This window comes from Ischnura elegans, assembly GCF_921293095.1.
Source record: "Ischnura elegans chromosome 13 unlocalized genomic scaffold, ioIscEleg1.1 SUPER_13_unloc_1, whole genome shotgun sequence".
In the NCBI taxonomy this organism is placed as follows: Eukaryota; Metazoa; Arthropoda; class Insecta; order Odonata; family Coenagrionidae; genus Ischnura; species Ischnura elegans.
In genome coordinates this window covers 1,425,054-1,431,827 of record NW_025791657.1, presented here as the reverse complement: position 1 = coordinate 1,431,827, position 6,774 = coordinate 1,425,054, and the positions used below count along the sequence as shown (strand labels likewise).

The following is a 6,774-nucleotide window of genomic DNA, read 5'->3' as shown; positions in this document are numbered from 1 at the left end:
GAGATCCGGCTGACAACTAACACACTCAACCATGACACCGGGTATTCACTAATTGTAAGTAATGTATGGACACCGGCACTTAAGAAAATAAGATTGGCTGCCTTCCGGCCAATCACGTTAGACCTCACAACCAACTGAAGAGTGTATAAGCTGGCAAACTTCATCCACTCACCATTAGCCCTGAGGATGAACCCGAATCGTGTTCCGAAACGTCGGCAGAATGGTGGGAGACCACCCGGCTGGAAGCCCGAATAGCCTTTTATGAGTATATTCCCCGGGAATGCATCAGATTTTACTTCACGAAACAAATAACGTCCCTGCTGCCCTGCTGTGTAGAAATAGATTTTTAAGGAAAATGGTCGGAACATACGCTTGGTTTTGCATGTGGAGAAATATCAATTGGCATGATTTTATCATGGACAAAATATTTCACGTAAAAAATGTGGTCAATATACATATTTTTATCGCAGGTAATGAAAAGCCCCGGTTTTCTAAGTCCGCAAAGGCGTGGCTATCATGAAGATATTTTGGAAGCAAAGTCATAAAAATTTAATCATACAACTTGTCTGTCTGACATTTTGGTGTTACTCTTTCATAAACTTATGTCAACTTCATCAACAAATAGGTTAAAGGGTAAGGATCTCTTGGGCATTTACTAGTGTGTTTTATAATTTACCATTCTAGAGCTTTGTTCACATTACTAATTTTAGTCACTTTAGTTAATATCTCATATTTTTCATCATACCTAAGTTTAATTTAGCATTGATAAGTTTTTGTTAAAAATAATGTTCCCATATCAGTAACTGAAGTAATTTATGTCATCATTTCAGGACCGATATTACGAATGCGATATTACGAATGCGATAGCCAAGGGATTAATAAATACCATTTTCATTTAGATTGCCTAACTTATTTGGTAAGTAGTTGCGAATGCATTTAATCTATGCTTTTCTTTGAATAATCCATTCTTACGTGGTTGCCATTCTTTAAATAATAATGCCAGGGAAGCGCAACGTTTAATTTAATGCAATCGACCAACGGAGTTTGAACGTAATATATGATAGGTATATAATACCTGGAAAATATTTGTTTTGTTGTATCCATATTAAGTTTTTCCCCACAGTGTACCTCAGTCTTATTCCGCACAAATAGAGTTAAAACGCTATTTCAAAAATATATTTCAAGCGAAATTATTTTTGGCTCTAATTTCAGATGAACTTGCCCATAACCAGTTTTTGAGAGACCGCTGGGTTTTTAAAGTAATTAATAATTTCTAAATGATTATGATATATGTGAAATATTGCCGTTATCTTCATATTTTTCTATGCTTCTGGAAAAACAGTCTTGTAAATTCACGTTTTGATTTGTGTAAGTACCCGACTGTATCCAATTAACGGTCTGGGACACCTCACATCACGTAATGGCAGACTTTGAATTGAATTCTTAGTTTTATTTTAGGAATTGCATTTTTTAACGAAGCTTTACTGTCTATATTAGCGCATTTAATGGAGTAACTATTTCCATCCTGGTGTTAATACTGAGATCGAGGTATAATTAAGTAATGATCGAAGTATTTCGTTTAAAATTGTAAACGCAGCTGAAAAGAATAATAATTCAATCCTTTAGTTATATTTTTTGAGAAAGGAAGAAATATTACTTCGCAAAATGACTGGATAAACGGTTGTATGACCGCAGTCCCTTACCGCTAGGAGGGGTAATATAAGACGTGTGGTCCGGGTACCTGCTCATGAATTTCGAGGGTACGGCCTATGCCCCGCAGTGTTGGATCCCGTAAGAAAGACATGGCACACCCGCGATATATATATAAATATATATACATTTCAAATTCACATTCACACAGGTCGCCACAGGCGAATATACAATCATAATAACACATAATAGAAATTGAAAGAAAGAGATAGAAACATAAATGCAAGACGATGACACACTGTGGCGTGGAGATGGAATGAAGGCCGAAAACACATGGAAAAAAGTTCACCTGAACCGGGAATCGAACCACGGACCTTCTGCTTTCCGGGCAGATGTTCAGACCACCGAGCTATCCAGGCTAATCTAATCTCCAGTGTTTTCGGCGGGGGTTTATACACCAAATCCCCCGAGGTCTAGCCCTATCATTTGGCCAAGAGATGGCTCTGGGCGTAGGTCCCGCCACGAACGAAGAATTCAACGCGGACAGAAGAAGAAATAGAATTAAAGATGGTCACAATTCTTTCAATTTCTATTATGTGTTATTATGATTGTATATTCGCCTGTGGCGACCTGTGTGAATGTGAATTTGAAATGTATATGACCTATATGGTTCGTTTCCTCTTCTTGGGATCAGCGTTCCCCGAAACGCATGTTCTATATCTTTCCTGCTGTGTGTGTGATTGTGACCATCTTTAATTCTATTTCTTCTTCTGTCCGCGTTGAATTCTTCGTTCGTGGCGGGACCTACGCCCAGAACCATCTCTTGGCCAAATGATAGGGCTAGACCTCGGGGGATTTGGTGTATAAACCCCCGCCGAAAACACTGGAGATTAGATTAGCCTGGATAGCTCGGTGGTCTGAACATCTGCCCGGAAAGCAGAAGGTCCGTGGTTCGATTCCCGGTTCAGGTGAACTTTTTTCCATGTGTTTTCGGCCTTCATTCCATCTCCACGCCACAGTGTGTCATCGTCTTGCATTTATGTTTCTATCTCTTTCTTTCAATTTCAATTTTGTGTTATTATGATTGTATATATATATATATATTGTGACGGAACAACCCCGTTTCCCTGCCAGCCCGTCGACCCTTCTCAGCCCTCACGCTCCCGAGTGTTACCCCCTCCTTCTTTCCTTCCCCGACAGCTCGCCACTCCGAAATCTGGTTTCGGTAGAATGTGATTTTGGGAAAAATATTGCAGAAGAATACGATCTTAGATCGTTTATTAGGGCGCCACCCAAAACCGCGGCCCACGAACTAGCTTTGCCGGTAGAAGCAAGGACGTTCCAAACTCCCAGGATTAAATAATTGTTAATACGGGTGGACAATATGACAATGCGGACACTGGTTGTTTGACTCACGCACGGACAAGGGTTTGAGGATCCGACGAATGAACACTGACCTTTTACATTATGCACAAAAATCACCATTTATTATTGAGACTTTGGCGAAAACAACGAAAAACCATCAACGCACTGATGAAAATCACCCTTGAACAATACTAAGCCTAATCTACAAACTAATGATGGATGAATGAACACAAGCAAAAAGATGAAATACCCTTGATGACACAAAGAAATAAGAATTGAAAAGCCATTACATGTTCCTCGTCTGCCTCCTGGAAAGACGGGAAATTATGATACATTAAATTGCCCTTATTTACGGGCGTAAGACGTGCAATCAATAGTCCTTTTCTGTTCAATTAACTATTTAAAAACTCGGTGCAGTTATTGACTTTTTGCAGTCTCGCATGAACTCTTGCGAAAGTGACTTGATTGGTCTTTACATGAATCACCGGTATTTGGATGAAGTAGACGGACTTTAGAGTGGTAATCTTTACCCTCTTGGTACTGCTTGAAGCACTTGGGAATGTGATAATACGGGAATAATTACTGGAGATTGATACCTATGGGCATGGCGGTCTGTGGTTCCCGACGACTCCGTCGCCAGCGATTCGGGGAGCTTTTTGGCTGCTCCAGATGAAAACGGCCCACAAGCGCAGCGACGGCCTCACTTTCGGCACAGATGTCGCCTTCTCAAACGCCTGGGCCAGCACCTTTATCCGTGCTCCGGAATCAGAAACTGCTCCACTTCCCCCGGTCGCTCTCCGTCACACACCTCTGCAATCACAGCCGTTGCCTTTCTTGGGTCTCCTTCCCTCTCACAGCTGAGCATTGACTGCCAGCTCCCAATTATGTGCTCTCTCTCTGCTGGTACCTCGAGACAGGCTTGTCTCCCTCTCGACCAACAGACCAGTACCGTGTCCGTTCACCAACTGACTTCATCCCCACTTCTCCTCCTACCACGTAACCTCGCTATTCCCGATTTTTCCGTTACGGAAAGCTGACACACGTCACTCACTTTGAATTTTAGCCAATCACGTCACTGCACAAGTGGCGTGATCGCCTTACATCCTATGGGTACAATTGAATGGGAACTAAAACCATGGTATTTTACCGTCTTATACTACATGAAGGTCAGAGTCACTTCGCCCGATCCACGTAATCTTCCACGGGGAAGATCGTAGCCGCGTGAGGCGCGCTGACATGGGACGAAAAGAAAAAATATCGTGACCACCCGTCACAAAGCCCCCCAGCGTGAATGAGTTTTTTTCCGAAAAAAAAACGAGTTCACGTCTCAGAAACGAAAAATAAATACCCAATGAACAATTTTAAAACACGAATGATAATAAAAATACAGACAAAGAAAAATTCACTTGGCATGGGCTGCTCAAATTAAATTTTATGCCCGATAAGGAATTAAAGAATATGCATTGAACGTTCCTAGTCTGGATCCGTCCTCTCTTTCCAACATATAAGCATTGTGGCCTGCCTGGCCTGAGATCCTGAAGGGTCCCGTAAATAAATGAAAAAATTTATGAAAAAGTCCCAATTTCGTATCGGACACCCTTGGTGTCCTCAAGAGTACAGAGTCTCCAATTTTGAATTTAGAAAAAACCCTTTGCTGATGCTTTACCCGCCGTTTCGCGGACTTCTTTAAGTTTCTTGTGATTAACTTCACAATTGATCTACGACCCATTATTTTATCCTTCGGGAATAGTAAGCCATCGGGGAAGCGATTTGTGGTTTTTTTTACCGAAATGGGCTTCAATTGGGGTCATTTGAATAGATTCGTGAACCACCTCGTTAAACCATTGGTTTATATACGGTATAGCCTCTATCCAACTTCGATGATCCTGATTGCAATACAAGCGGAAAACCCTAGATAATTCTTTCATTGTCCGTTCACTGGGATTCGACTGTGGGTGTCGTATGGACGAATATATTACCCTGATCCCCCAGCGATTCAACTCGTCCTTCCAGAGACCACTGGTGAACATGGTACCATGATCCGACAATACACTTGTGGGTGTGCCACATTTTTGAAAATATTTTTTTAAGCAACCCAGGCACGTTTTCGCTTTGGGTCTGTTAAGGGGATACACTTCTACGTATTTGGAAAATACGTCAATGCATACGAATACGTATCTATTGCCCCCCCTTGCCTTTGGAAGCGGCCCATAGACGTCGACCGCGACGAGTCGACTTGGTGCATCCGGGATTATATTGGCCATGGGCCCTTGAAAATTTTTCGACGGATATTTCGTCCGTTGACATATGTCGCATTTAGCTATCTGCTGCCTGATTTCCCGATCCATATTGGACTAAAAATATCTATCTTTGATTGCTGCGATTGTTTTTGCACTGCCAAAGTGCGCGAATTGTGAGTGAGCATATTCTATGATACTCTTCCAAAGTTCTTCGGGGAGCCATACTCTATAATTAAACCTTCCGTCTGGTGTCGGGAGTTTCTTAAATAAGATTCCACCGCGCATTACGGCATATTCTGCCAATCTCCTTACTCTCTCGCTACGTACCGGATTCTCCTCAGCATGGTTTCCCTGTAAGTATTCCACTACTAAACGTAATGACGGGTCTTCGCGTTGCTTCCGTCCGATATCCCTGAATTCGTCTGTGGGAAACGGCGCGAACTTAAAATCGATCTCTGCCATGGAGTAATGCCCTGGAATCTGCGCTTTCGATGAGGATTGTTCTGGTGGGTATCTACTCAACCAATCGGCTACAGGATTCTCATTCCCTGGGCAAAACTCGACCCTAAAGTGGTATTCCTGAATAAGTAAAGCCCACCGAGTTAATCGGCAATTATTAAAGTGACATTTTGTTAAAAACGTGAGTGCTTTGTGATCGGTAACTATCACTATTTCTCTCCCTAATAACAAAGTTCTGAACTTAATCAACGTCCAGACAATAGCGAGGGCTTCCTTTTCTGTCGTGGAATAGGCTAATTCCGGCCCCTTCAATGAACGGCTTGCGAACGAAATGACTTGATCAGATCCGTAGTCGTCCTTCTGAAAGATCACGGCCCCTAAACCTATATCGCTGCTATCAGTCTGCACGTAAATCGTCCTGGAAAAATCGGGAAATTTGAGCATAACCGTATCTAAGAACCCTCGTTTTATGCTCTCAAATGCATCGCGTTGCTCTTCACCCCATTTCCATGAATTTCCTTTCTTAAGCAGGCGTAGCAACGGGATCGTACGCTGAGCATACTTTTTAAGAAACTTGGTATAATAATTACACAATCCTAAGAAACCTCTTAATCGTTTTAAATTTGTGGGGGGTAGGGCCGTTTCAATCATCTTGATTTTTTCGGGATCTGGCCTAACGCCTTTCTCAGATATAATGTGCCCTACGAATTTAATTTCTTTTCGACCAAAGTGGGACTTCGATAAATTTAACGAAATATTTGCCCTCAACAACTTCTGAAATAGGACATCTAATTGTTCTAAATGCTCATGGAAAGTTGATGAAGAAACTAGTATGTCATCCACATACACGGTCAAACAATGACCGAGTTCCGAGCCAAGTATGGTGTCTAAACATCGAATCAACGCGGCACCACTGTTCTTTAAACCGAAAGCTACGCGCTGAAATACGTAACTGCAGGAATTGAATATGAAGCCAGTGTACTTCTGGTCTTCAGGATGTAACTCAATCTGCCAGTACGATGCCGTGAAGTCGACGCATGAAAAATATTTGGCCCCATGA

The 6,774-nt window shown here is 42.0% G+C and overlaps 1 protein-coding gene across 1 annotated transcript in view; it reads right to left on the bottom strand.

The window, feature by feature from the left end:
• LOC124172273 overlaps window positions 1–6,774 on the bottom strand; it is a 122,377-nt gene that overhangs the window by 74,524 nt on the left and 41,079 nt on the right. The gene's annotated exons all lie outside the window — the stretch shown is intronic.